This window comes from Anabrus simplex, chromosome 3 (genome assembly GCF_040414725.1).
Source record: "Anabrus simplex isolate iqAnaSimp1 chromosome 3, ASM4041472v1, whole genome shotgun sequence".
Lineage (NCBI taxonomy): Eukaryota > Metazoa > Arthropoda > Insecta > Orthoptera > Tettigoniidae > Anabrus > Anabrus simplex.
The window spans coordinates 206,969,833-206,984,732 of NC_090267.1; the positions used below are offsets into that span (position 1 = coordinate 206,969,833).

Sequence of the window (14,900 nt, forward strand, 5' to 3'; positions counted from 1 at the left end):
CTACTTGGCGGTAAATTACATCTGCTGCGATTGTCATTGCTGACGATGTGACCAGCACCATTGTCGCACGTACGCAAGTGCGCGGTATTTCTGGCGACACGAATTATATACTTCCATGCATTATTGACCTTATTACAGAGTTGAACAATTGCACAGTCAATAACATTCCTATCATTTATTTCAGATGTGCTTACGTTTTTATTTATGTGTCAGGAGAATCTACTATAATCTAAATTTAAGTTCTCCAAAGGAAAAGCTGCCTCTTGAAAACGAACCCAGGAAAGATAAAAAATTATCTGTTTATGATCAGAATCAAGTATATTATGAACAGTAAAATCAATTGGTCTCAACTCCTTTTCCACCCCACCACCATTAAGTTGACCCGCTCCCCCAAAAGAAAGAAGGCATGTTTCTTTAAGCTTAAAGGAGATTCCAAATACCAATGTTCACGTCTGTTACCTTCAGTTTTGAGATATAAGTTACCCCATAAAAAGAATTCACTTTTTTCACTTCCTTTCATCCCCTCCCCCCCCCCCCCATAAAGTGAATTTTCCGGAAAAAAAAAATACTTGTTTCTTTATTAGTAAAGGATCTTCTAAATACCAATTATCACGACTGTAACATCTTCAGTTTTTGAGATATGTGTCCTCATAAAAGGAATTCAACTCCTTTTCACCCAAGCCACCTCCCCCCCCCCCCCCCCAAGATGACTTTCCCCAGAAATGCATTTTTCTTTGTTTTTAAAGGAGATCCAAATACCAATTTTCACGTCTGTAACAACTTTAGTTTTTATTAGATGCAAGTATCTTCATACAATTAATTCAATTAATTTTTCAAATACTTTCCCTCCCCGCCCCTACCTTCATTGGATTTTCCGAAATCAAAGGAATACGTGTTTCTTTACTTTTAAAGCAGAATCCAAATACCAAATTTCACATTGCAACATCTTTCGTTTTTGAGATAACGGTATCTTCATATGAATAATTCAAATAATTTTTCTATTTTACCCCCATCCCCCTTTAAGTGGATTTTTGAAAACAAAAAATATGTATTTCGTTATTTTAAAGGACATTCCAAATACCAAATTTCACATCTGTAACATCTTCAGTTTTTGAGATATCAGTATCCTAATAAAAAGAATTCAACCCCATCCAAGTGGTTTTTCCAAAAACTAAAAATACGTGCTTCTTTATTTTAATAGACATTTTAAAAATACCATTTTTCACTCCTGCAACATGTTAAGTTTTTGAGATATACCGTAGACATGCTCATTTTAAAATTTCACCCCACCAAGCTCAATAGCTGCAGTCGCTTAAGTGCGGCCAGTATCCAGTATTCGGGAGATAGTGGGTTCAAATCCCACTGTCGGCAGCCCTGAAGGTGCATTTTTCAAGGTGCGATTATAGCCGCAACGGTGATTGTATCCGCACAGCGACAGCAGTCTCCATCTCCGCGCATGCTCTGTTTGAATTTGGTCTGCAACTCGCTGTGATTGCAGCTTGAGCCACCACACTGGTGCAGTGAGCAGTGCTGGCGGCCGGAGTCCTGCGACGGAAGTGATTATTGCTCAACACGTCCTCCGCAAGCATTCTCCTCTGTCAATCGAGGGCCGATAAAGACGAGCTGTGCTCAGATGTAAACAGTCCTGATATCTTGTCAAGATTACTGGGTCATAATTTATAGGAATGAATATACAGTGTAATATGTACTTTTAAATAAAATGCAAGTCCCACTCTGCATTATCATTTTTATGCGTTTTTATTGATTCCTTCATTCCCTAGATTACACTGATGGAATGGGCATGTAAATAATTGACATATTGGTGCAATTAATGTTGTGTCAGTCAATTAAGTTGCGGGTTTGTTAAACTTGAAGTTTACCGGGCCAGTTGGCCATGCTGTTAGGGGCGCACAGCTGTGAGCTTGCATCCGGGAGATAGTGGAATCGAATCCCACTATCGGCAGTCCTGAAGAAGGTTTTCCGTGATTTTCCATTTTTACACCAGGCAAATGCTGGGACTGTACCTTAATGAAGCCACGGCCGCTTCCTTCTAGCTCCTAGGCCTTTCGTATGCCATCGTCGCCATAAGACCTATCTGTGTCGGTGCGACATAAAGCCACTAGCAAAAAAGTCTTGAAGTTTATTATGACCACAGATTTACTGATCGTTATGTCTTACTGTAAAAACACTTATTCAGCTGAGCTAAACACTGTTAAAATAAGATTAAAATATCCATACCCAAGAATGAGTGCAAGTTTCTCAGCTGGGCTGATAGGCTTCTTGTACCAATTGCACTGCGTTTTCAAAATTTCACTTTTTAAAAGTTAGAGAATATAACTAAATTAACACTCAGTCTGAAATACTTCCCGAACTTTGTCTCATCACTTAAAAGATGCCTGTTAATTAAATTGTTATAGCGTCCTTCCTCATAGTACGATGCAAATATACTGTTCACTTTCCTTCTTTTCGGGCCGAGATACCACATTAACAATTCTTCTTCTTATTATTATTATTATTCTTCCATTCAAGTGTCAAGGAAAGCCCTGCCACTTGCGGCTGCTGTCGCCAACGTATATGGCGACCCCTGTCATTGCGGCTCTGGCCGCCGTGGCGGCTACAGTCACACCTTAGAAAACGCACCTTGAAGATGGTTTTCCGAGGTTTCCCATTTTCACACCAGGCAAATGCTGGGGCTGTACCTTAATTAAGGCCACGGCCGCTTCCTTCCCTGTCCTAAACCTTTCCTGTCCCATCGTCGCCATAAGACGTACCTGTGTCAATGCGACGTAAAGCTAATAGTGAAAAAAAAATTCACCCTAGTTCCCCTTAAGTGGAATTTCTGAAAACAAATCACCTATGTTTCTTTACTTTTACAGGAGATTCCAAATACCAATTTTTACGTCTATAACATTTTACGTTTCTGAGATATACTGTAGATATAGTCTTTCAAAAAATTCACCCCATTTGTCACTCCTGTTTAACCCCCATTAATTGGATTTCCCGAAAACAAGAAAATACGTGTTTATTTTTAAAGGAGACTCCAAATACCAATTTTCAGGTCTCTAATATCTTCAGTTTCTGAGAAACAAGTATCGTCATTAAAGGTATACGGGCCCCGGGTTCGATTCCCGGCAGGGTCGGGAATTTTAACCTTAATTGGTTAATTTCGCTGGCACGGGGGTTGGGTGTATGTGTCGTCTTCATCATCATTTCATCCTCATCACGACGCGCAGGTCGCCTACAGGCGTCAAATCATAAGACCTGCATCTGGCGAGCCGAACTTGTCCTCGGACACTCCTGGCACTAAAAGCCATACACCATTTCATTTCATTTCATTACCCCTACTAGTGGGAGTTTCTGAAAACAAAAAAAAAATTGGTGTTTCTTTATTTTTAAAGGAGATCCTGAATACCAATTTTTACATCTGTAAACTTTTAAAGTTTTGAGATATAGATACACTAATTTTAAAAATTCACCCCCCTTTTTACCTCCTTAGCAATGGAATATCCAAAAATCCTCCCTTAGCAAGCACCTACATTGTAATATAAATGTGTCCTCAAAATTTCATTTTGATGTCCAGTAGTTTTGGCTCGGCGATGATGAATCAGTCAGTCAATCAGTCAGTCAGTCAGTCAGTCAGTCAGTCAGTCAGGACATGTTCTTTTGTATATATAGATAAGAGTTTTGTCTGTACATTGTTCAGAATTTAATAATAATTGTATTTCTGTATCGGTTGTGTCCACTGTAACAAGGAAATGCACTTTCTAATTTTCCATAATATCTGTCTGTCTATCTGTCTCTATGTATGTACGTGCATCACGAGAAAATGGCTGAAGAGAATTTAATAAAAATTGGTATGTAAAGTTGTGGAATAAATTGCTACAATCTAGGCCATAAATACTTTTATTCACATAGAGTGAAATGGTAGTTTAGGGGAAGGCCTGATATTTAATTCTCAAATTTTTATGTTATTAGTGATCCTATCAATAAATACTACATAACTAAAGTTATATAGTATTAAATTTCTAATCGTTTATGTCTTATACATTTATACTGTACTGGCTGTGATAACTGAGATATTCATGAATTTGAATTTTTATTGCTAAGTCCATATCAGCACCGAGACATGAGAAAATGGGGAAACAGATTTTAATACAAATCTGTATGCAAAGTCGGGGAATAAGGAACTACATTCTATGCTATAAATAATTTTATAAGATGCCCTAATATCACAAAGTCGGAAGAAAACTAAATGTGAAGGCCTACGACATAGGAAGCTCATAAAATTGGTCAATAAAAGCATTACATTGACCATTGTTTGTTGTGATGTGCTTTGTGTCTTTTGCTGCCACTCATCTCCGATAGATGGGATTACCAAGCATAACAATCTGCCTGAATATTGGCAGAAGTAGTTGGAGTGTTAGATCTCTCTTCTTTAGCATGCCCTTCCTTTCCTCTGGTTCATAAATTTTCTGATACTACTGGTATGTAACACGATTCATCATAGCATTCCAACTATTCAATCCCTACTCTGAGGCACTGATTAGAATGAGCAGTGTGCACATTTAACGGAATAATGACAGGGGAATGTTTACTGCTGTCTGCTTCCTGGTCATTCCAGCATTGGAATTTTGGACTGTTAGATCGGCAGCATAGTGCTGTTCATTAAAAGTGAGAAAATGTGCAGTTTTTCATTTGATTGAGTATTTTATATGATAACATTGCGTTTAATTGCTACATTCTCACTGACATCATTGTAATGATCTATGTTGACTTCAGTTGGAAAAACCACAAAGACAGTCTTTCTGAGAATTCCGTTGCAAAGCACAGTTCATCAGCTAGTTGTAAATAAAAGCATGGCAATACAATTTTGCTTTTGCATATTAAAAATGTCATTAACGTTATTGCAATCCAACAGTTAGGTATGATTGAATCTCAGTTATATTATTATATCAAATGTCACTCTAGATTAAATTAGTTTTCTGTTTTACCCCCTGTCCCCCCAAAAAACAGATTCTGTGTGCGGGCCTGCTCTCCACTCCATGAATAGAACTTCGGAGACTAAATCATATCATGTGACAAAATTCTTTACAAGGTTTATTTCTGAAATTGAATTAAAGAAAGATTACTATCCAAAGGTTTGTCTAGAGCAGGTACATAAAAACACTGTAAAACAACTTTGATAATAACCACTGCTAGTCGTGGAATTTTGCATCGGATATTCCGACTGTGCAGCTTGTCAGTCCTAGTTTAGTAATCTTGGTAATGAAAGCAGGTTTTGATCAGTCATATATATGATCTGAACAGTGATTCAGGCTTAGTAACATCCAGTAGAAGAATTTAACATTTATAAATCAGAAGTTTCTATGACATGAGAGAGTCTTATTTCTGGCACCATTATTTGGGCTACAAAAGTTTCAATTATGTTTCTGTCTTTCTCTTATGACTTTTATGACACTATAATAATGACAATTATTATTATTATTATTATTATTATTATTATTATTATTATTATTATTATTATTATTATTATTATTATTATTATTATTATTATTATTATTATTATTATTATTATTATTATTATTATTATTATTATTATTATTCAGTTTGCTGTCTTCCCTTTCCTTGTCTGTACACTCCTCTGCTTCTTTCTGAAGTTTCTATTGTACTTTAGCTGACCCATACTCCAATTTTCACATTGCAGATTAATTGCTTGCTTTTTAGTGGATTAATACTAAAAATTTCTCCATGGTGGGATATATAGGTTCATTCAAATGTAAAATTATTGTAAATTATTATATGCAAATATTGATCTCTTTTATACAATATGAGTACTTTAGTCAATGTATTCTATTGTAGGCTTATGTATTTGAATAAAGATAACCTACATATGGATCTGTGTTTCATTTACCATTTTTATCTGTAAAGTCTGTCTGATAATTACCAGTATCTGTATTTTTAATCTAATCAGTCAGGAAAAATATATAATGAAAAAAATATTACATGTAGACTCCTTTTACTCCACCTTCCATCAATGCATAATATGGCTATTTTTATTGTTGACTTTTTTTTTTTTTTTTTTTACAATTGGCTTTACGTCGTACCAACACAGATAGTTCTTATGGCAACGCTGGGATAGGAAAGGCCTATCAGTGGGAAGGAAGCGGCTGTGGCCTTAATTAAGGTACAGTCCCAGCATTTGCCTGGTATGAAAATGGGAAACCATGGAAGACCATCTTCAGGGCTGCCGACAGTGGGGTTCGAACCCACTATCTCCCGGATGCAAGTTCACAGCTGTGCGCTTCTAACCACACAAACAACTTGCCCGGTTATTGTTGACTTTGTTATCTTGTTAGCAACATACACGGTGTATAATAACTATTCCGACAAAAAAATCAGGGATGCTCATCGTGTTATGTTAAGAACGATGGTGCAATCGGATTGGTAGAGAAAATTTTTCTTTTTGAAAAAATAAGGTCACTTTGTTACATCCGGGCGTACGATTCAAACTGGTGAACTCACCCTATTTATTATGCCAGAGCACAAGCCACTGCCGTGCTTCAGGGAAGAGGAGGGGAGGGAGGGGAAGTGGGCTGTATGATGGAGACAGAGATAATGCTCCGCACATATGCACAAGTTTCCTCATTCGACTTGCAGAGAATTGGCCTTATCTCTTATAGGTAATATCTACAATTTGTTTATTAAACAGCTGAAACTGCACACATAGTACAGGAAAACACTGTAATTAGAACACATTTGTCAGTCAAGGAATGCACTAAATCGTTTCTCTTCTCATCTGTTGGTCGCAGTGATGTTCTCTATTATTTAACATGCTCGAAGATCCAATGCTGCCACTCCATGATTGTGTATTCCTTCACTCACAATTTTGCAAATGGAATGAAATACTGAATAAATGAAACAATACGCACATTGCTTTGATTACAGTAGATTTTCTACATGCCTCCACCTACTTTGATGCACAGTTCACAACGGTGTGTTCTGTGAATAAATATATATATGTCAGAGGAAGGAAATACTGAAATACTGTGCTTGTGCTAGTCTGCATTTTATGTCCTCCCCACTTCCTCACTTCTGCCATCATTAGTTATTCTACTACCCAAGTACGGTAACAATATTCACTACTTCCTTTAAGACTTCATTTCCTAATCTCATATTTCCTACATCACCTGACTTCATGGAATACTGTGGTGATGATGATGATGATGATGATGATGATGATGATGATGATGATGATGATGATGATGATGATCAGGTACCATCAAGTCGACGTTGACTCCTGGCGACTGCATGAATGGACTGCCTCCAGATGTTTTGGTCATCACCCATATACTTCAGATCCTTCAGTGACATGTTCATGTTGGATTTGATGTAGTCTATTCATCTCAATGCTGGCTGCCCTTGTATCCAAGACCCCTCCACCTTCCCAAGCATAATAGTCTTCTCTAATGAATCAAAGCTTCTCATAATGTGTCCAAAATATGACAGCTGTAATCTTACTATGAGTAACTGATCTCATGTTTGTCCCGTATCGAAGATAACAATCATTGAATTGTATTGAATAGGTGGCTACAATAAATTTTATTCTAATAGAATCTTACTTATAGCTGTAATCTTGTAATGAATGTCTACAGGATCATCATAGAAAGGAAGTAGGAACACTGTATACTACACAAATATATTACAACCATAAATCAAGACAGTGATAAAATTATTGATACAATTACTGTATGTAGAAACATATAAAGCAATCGTGACTTTATGCCTGAGGATCAAAGTAAGGACAAGTTAACATACATGACATTCATAGATTTAGAAAAGGCATTTGATAATGTTGATTGGACCAAGCTACTTGGGAATCTGAAGGTGATCGGGATCAGATACCAAGAAAGAAGGATTATCTACAATCTGTACAAAAAAATTAGTCTGCAGTGATAAGAATAGAGGACTATGAATAAAGAAGCAGCAATCCAGAAAGGAGTGAGACAAGGCTGTAGGCTGCCCTCTACCTTTTTCAGTGTTTATATAAAACAGCTAATAAAGGATATCAAAGAAAAATCTGGAAAGGGAATCACAATCCAGGGAGAGGAAATCAAAACTCTGAGATTTACCATTGATATTGTTATTTCATCTCAGTCTGAAGGGATCTGGAGAAATTGTTGAATGGTATGAACACAGCCTTGGAGAAGTATCAAGATGAAAGTAAATAAATCCTAAACAAAAGAAATGGAGTGAAGTCAAACGAAGTCAGGTGACACAGGAAATATTAGATCATCATCTTCCTTCCAAGTATTGGGCCTTGTGTCCCATTACGGTCTTGCATTTTTCTTTTTGCAAGACTTGAAAGCAATCAAATGTCCTTCTGACAGGTTGCTAACCTGAAGGAAGTAAGACCATTGGTGAGGCTGCCACCTCTCAGCTAATGGACTAGCTGAAAGTACAGCATTTCCTCCGTAATTGATGTAACGGTTATACTGCCATGACTCAGTCGACAGGGCCTTGTCTGTGGGAACAGGTTTGTTCATCCCGGGAAGGTGAGCTTGGCATTTGGGCTGGAGAGGTTATGTCATCATCATCATCATCATCATCATCATCATCATCATCATCATCATCATCATCATCCTTCCAAGTATTGGGCCATGTGGCCCGTTACGGTCTTGCTATAGCGACTGCTGCTGAGCCTGAATGTCAGCAGATTACGAGGTGTCGTGTGGTCAGCACGACAAATCCTCTCAGCCGTTATTCTTGGCTTTCTAGACTGGCGCCGCTGTCTCACCATCAGGTAGGTCCTCAATTCCAATCATGCAGGCTGAGTGGACCTCGAACCAGCCCTCAGATCCAGGTAAAAATCGCTGACCTGGCTGGAAGTCAAACCCGGGGCCTCCGGTTAAGAAGCAGGCACACTACCCCTACACCACGGGGCCAGCAGAGATAAATGCTAGAGCTGTACCTTAATTAAGGCCACGGTCACTTCCTTCCCACTCCTAGCATTTTCCTATCGCATTGTTGCCATTAAGATACATCTGTGTCAGTGCAACGTAAAGCAAAATTGTAAATTTAAAAAAATTCATACTGCTGACTTCTGCAGATAAAGTTAATTGATTAGCATAGTTTACTATCTGAAATTAATGAAATTTTATGGCAAATAGTTTGTTTTAACTTTTACCACACATAAAAGCTACAGGGGTAAAGTCATGGGGAACAGGCTGATCATATTTATCTGTAATAACTCTATATTCAAATTATTTTTAAAAAACTGCCTTACTCTCACATGCCTTGTGAGCTTTTGCAGAATTTTACTGGAGCTTCAGGTACACTTCCTTTTCATTTGTTAGCTTCCCAAAGGAAGGCTGCACTAGTTTGGTAATAGGCTTTGAAGTGCCACAACATCAAAATTCACAAGAAAAATATCCCGTGCTATGTACCACATTCCTTATTCATATGAAAACAAAAATCCACAGCCTGTTTCCAATTGTTCAACCAGGTCAGGGATGGAATGACTGAAGCCCCATCTAGCGGTGAGGATAGGAATTGTACCGGCTGTCGAAGCCTGTCATTCTCCTCTTCAGGGGCGGCTGGTGCAGAAACTCAATTGTGTTCTGTTACCCATCCCCCCCTCCAAAAAATAAAAATATTTAGAAACATATGCGGTTTTCAAGAAGCTCTCCGCTGAGTTCTCCATTCCAAACAATCATGCAAACAACCCCAACACATATACACATTCCTCATACAAAACTAATTAAACACACAATAACACCTGCAATGATAAAACATTCACGAACTCAGAAACAACTTGGTGTGAGCGCGCAAAACAGAACTTCTCAATGTTATCAAAATCATTGAAATAAAACCACCAATGTTGTAATGCAAAATTACATGTTATGTTGTTATAGTGAAATTTATAAACTAGACATTTTGTAACTAAAGGAAATCACAATATCATGTCCTTATTTTGACAACATAAAAAGTACATTTTTTATAGTTCATCGATTTACAAATTTGGCTATGGAATAGGCAAGTTGGGAGTATTAAAACTGGCAGGAATAACTGATGGCTTCCTCTACAGTATTTTATTTTCCCATTTGCTTTGAGTGATCCCCTCTTAAATACTACTGCTGAGTCAAGAGGGTGCTACCTGCAACATTCTCATTTCAGTCGAAATGCAACTGTGACCAGTGCTGCCTCTCTGTGGTCGAACGAATCGCTGTGAAGTGATGTCTTAGCTGTTGTTTCCACAGCACATTGGAAAAGTTGGGCACGTGTGCGCAAAAGGCAGAGTTCCTGCTTTCTGCCAAAAAGCTTAGAAATTCTTGCTGAGCTGTGATCTGCACAGCACCTGGCGTGGAGCACACGACTAGTTATCTGGTTGTGAGGGGAGTTGGATGATTTCCTATTCTTTGGCTGACATATTTTTCATTGCACTTTATTTGATTGTAGATAATATTAATACAGTAATTTATTTTTCAAATAGACAACGTGCTGCAGCACTTCAACACGTAAGGTATGGCCGCTCCTGCTCCTCTAGGGAATTATTAATGACTGACAGATATAATAAATGCAGATCAGTATTGATTGATTGATTGATTGAATATTGGAGAGTGTTGCTGGAATGAAGGATGACAGGGAAAAGCCAGAGTATCCAGAGAAACACCTGTTCCACCTCCGCTTTGTCCAGCACAAATCTCACATGGAGTGACCAGGATTTGAACCACGGAACCCAGCGGTGAGAGTACGATGCACTGCCACCTGAGCCATGGAGGCTTCTCCTTATTCATATGGGAAGGTTTATTATATAAGGACCACCAAATGCAGCATTAACATTATAGGCTGAAAGAATTTAAGTGCCATTGTCACCCCAGCCAACCTGAAAAAACTGCAGTGGTGAAACATACTGTCTCTTTCCTCAACCACACAATTTGAGGAAACCACATTTCTGACTACCACACCAGTGATGATTGTCTCATATTTTATGTCCTTTAACATTTATCCCAATCTTCCCACCCTCTTTCACTTAGGCTACGTTTACACTAGCAAGGTATTGAAGCAATTTACTTGCATGGAGCAACTTGCTGCACCTTTTGCAAGTCTAAATTCCTCAGCAAGCTGACTTGCAGTGGTTAGCAATTTCTTGGGTAAGTTGCTTGCAGCCAATCTCATGCTAGCAGTGTGAAGGTCACGTCATGAGCTTCCACAAGTTGCTTGCAGAGAAAGAATCTGATCCTATTTTGTGCAAGTGGAAAGTGGAAGTTGGTAAGTAGATGATCACATTTTGCAAATTTATTTCTCTGTATATTGTAATTTAATTTAGAAAACATAATTAAATTCAAATAATCACCACGCACCACACATATATTCAATGGTTCAGGAAGGACACTAGAGAATTAATACAAAACATCAAGAGCTTCACAGAAATTTGGGACATTCACATCAGTGAATTCAAAGACAGAATTAAGACACCCAATGCTTTCAGTACCAATGCAGAGGTCTTTAACATGCCACCAAATGAAATACTGAGAAAATGGTACAACCTGAAAACACAGTTTTCCTAGGAAGTGAAGAAACTTGTAAAAATAGAAAGTGGCTCCGCAGGGATGCCAGCCGAGTCGTGGTGGCCTATTTTTCTGCTATGAAAATTACAGAGAGTAGCATAGCAACGATTTTAGACAAAGTATGTTCCTTTAGCAAAGGTAAGCCTATTTATTTATTTTTTGCATATGAGAGCATGGTTGTGGATTCTTTGTTTCTGTTACAGAATATGTATTACCATAGCTGCTTGCTGAGATGTCAATGTACTGTGCATTGTGTTTTAGGTTGTGATTTTATGAAATTTTACACCTGTCTTATTTAGGAGATGAGGTGAATTTTGTTAGGGCAAGTCCCCAACTACTCAAATGTTTAAACTATCATGTAATGTACCGGCATTTCAGAGAGACTTCTCATAACTCATTTGATCGAAGCAGCAGCTGCATTTTCGGATGAGGAAAATTCCAGTACTGGGCAGTGGAACATTTTAGACCGGAGGGTAGTACTACCATATGACATAAAATGTGCCCACATGCACCGAATGTAAATTTGCCAAAATGTATAAATTTTGAATAGTTGAATTAGAATGAAATTATATTTTCTAGCAGTGTTTTTACCAAACAAATTTGTATCTCTTTGTCGTTTACTGCAGGTATGAAGTGGGTGAGCCTGTTTATTGTGAGTTTGATCTCTAGGAGAAAATCATGCACTGAGCGAGTTGGCCATGCAGTTATGGGCACGCAACTGTGAGCTTGCATTCGTGAGATAGTGGGTTCATACCCCAATGTTGGCAGCCCTGAAGATGGTTTTCTGTGGTTGCCCATTTTCACACCAGGCAAATGCTGGGGCTATACCTTAAATAGACCACGGCCGCTTCCCATTCCATTGTTGTCATAAGACCTATCTGTGTCAATGCAACGTAATACAACTTGTAAAAATAAAAAAATTAATCATGCAGAAACTTTGTCATATAACACATTTCCACTTCGTTCTAATGAACGTCAATATACACTCCAGATAATTTGTGGATATTTTACAAATATTTTGAAAGCTATCCACATTCTCTACTCTCAATTCATGCACCAGATTATTGTAGGCTCCCTACTGTAGTCGTCTGAGTATCCAGTCCCTAACCAAACCCTTCCTCTTTTTCCCTTTATTCATAAGTAGAGCCCGGATTTCCATGCAAATGCATGTTTTTAAATAAGCTTGTTACACTTTTCAAACTTAGCAAATATTCATTTTATGGCTTAATGATTCCAAATAACCTTTCTTTTTACCTGCATATTTGCATGTTTTGGCCTTTTTAGCATAAAATTCATGCATAATGCATATTTTGAAGATTTTGGATTTAAAAGCGAATAACTGGACTTTTAATATTTTGCATAATATGACTTTTCTTCTGACTTTTACGCATATATAATGTTAACTTGTATGTTAGTGCCTTTATGAATGTTGGTGTGCAGAATTTGGGACCATTTTTTCATGTTATTCAGTATGTCTATTATTGAGCGACGGAGAGAATGTATTCCTGGCATCCTATGTTACAACCAAAGTTAGTACATAGAGTAGAGGTCCTATAATCCAATTAATCAAGCACTTTCTTATCTGTTGCTTGAGTAAACATTGATGTAAGCCGGAAGTCCCCACGTCGATATTTGTAATTCTTCGGGATAATTGCTATTGCTATAAAGTGAACCTTAAATTGTGCATTACTCATTGACGACTCATTTATTCCTCTGTTTGACAAACAAAAAACTTGTATCACACTTCTGTGATTACGCGTTAATGAGATAGCAGCTTAGAAACATTGGTTTTGCACTGAAATCTCTTCTGTTGTTATCCTGGAATTTCCTACCCGGAACTCTCACTCATCACACGTCTTTGTTGTTGCAGCAGGCAGTCATTACTAGTTATTGAGGACATTCAAAGGTATCTGCAATCATCGTATGGAGAAGTAGCTGCGGCAGCTAGAGATAGTTCGAACAGAGTGATCCGTTCAAATCCTGACTTTGAATTCGTCAAGCTTATATAAGATGCATTGTGGTGAAAATGCAAAAGACGTACAATTTGACCTCACTTTGTCCCAAATGTCTTCATTTAAGTATGCACCTGTCACTTCTTGTGACGCAGAAAGATCATTTTCTGTGCTGACAAATAAACGGACGAGCTTAAATCAAGACAATTTGGAGATATTACAGTAGTTGTTGTACAATGTTTCAAAAGGAACTGAATTTTGATAGTGCATATTTTCCAGTTTATTGTGCATGTTTTGCCATATGATAATGCATGAATGCATGCATATTTTGAGATTTGATAGTGCATGGAAATCTGGGATCTATTCATAAGAATTGGAGAGCTGCAGCACATACGATCTGCCTGTATGTTGCCGTTTTGGTTGACTGGCACTGCAAGTACATGTGCACAGTATCTGCAAGTTATTGCTGCAAGTTACTTGTAAAAAACTTGTGCAGATAACTTGCTTAGTTTTCTTGCATGAAATTTAAACCCAGCAACAAGTGCCTTGCAACAATTAGCAGCAATAATTTGCACAAGTTAGCCTACTTACTAGTATAAACCTAGCCTTAGAGATTCCAAAGTTGGACATTAACTGGTGCTCAGGGCTAGGAAATCACATGGCCTTAACATGAGAAAACCGCACCTTTCTTCCAGCATGTACTGCATGTACTGTTTAACAATAGTCACCATCATATTCTATCCTCCACTGATGAAGACTGTAACCAATTTTTTTTAAAATTTTTTTGCTAGTGGCTTTACGTTGCACCGACACAGATAGGTCTTATGGCTACAATGGGAAAGGAAAGGGCTAGGAGTTGGAAGGAAGCAACCATGGCCTTAATTAGCGTACAGCCCCAGCATTTGCCTGGTGTGAAAATGGGAAACCATGGGAAACCATCTTCAGGGCTGCCGACAGTGGGATTCGAACCCACTATCTCCCGGATTCAAGCTCACAGCTGTGCACCCCTAACCACATGGCCAACTTGTCCAGTCCAAAAAATTTTGATCCACCTGTTTCTTTTATATGTTCTCTATTCGTGCATGCTGGTACGTCACTGGTCTCCATTTGTTTCCTGTATGTATACTGTATATGAGATTATTATCTGTATATGACACAGTATACATCATTATCATCGAAATTCACCTATGATATTGAAGGGGAAAATATTGACTGCCAGGAAGAGGAGAAGTGGTTGTTGATGGAAAAGAAACATCTTACCAAGAGCACACAATAGAACCTGACATAGAAGAGTGAAGCATCCCAACAAACAAAAATATGTATTTTGTTGTTAGTACATAATAGCAGAAAATCCTAAGCTAAAAAAGATATAATATTTCTT

General features: G+C 38.0%; 1 protein-coding gene across 1 annotated transcript in view; it reads left to right on the forward strand.

Annotated features, from left to right (window-relative positions):
• Window positions 1-14,900, forward strand: part of LOC136866151 (protein tramtrack, beta isoform) — a 625,536-nt gene that overhangs the window by 609,540 nt on the left and 1,096 nt on the right. The window lies entirely within an intron of this gene.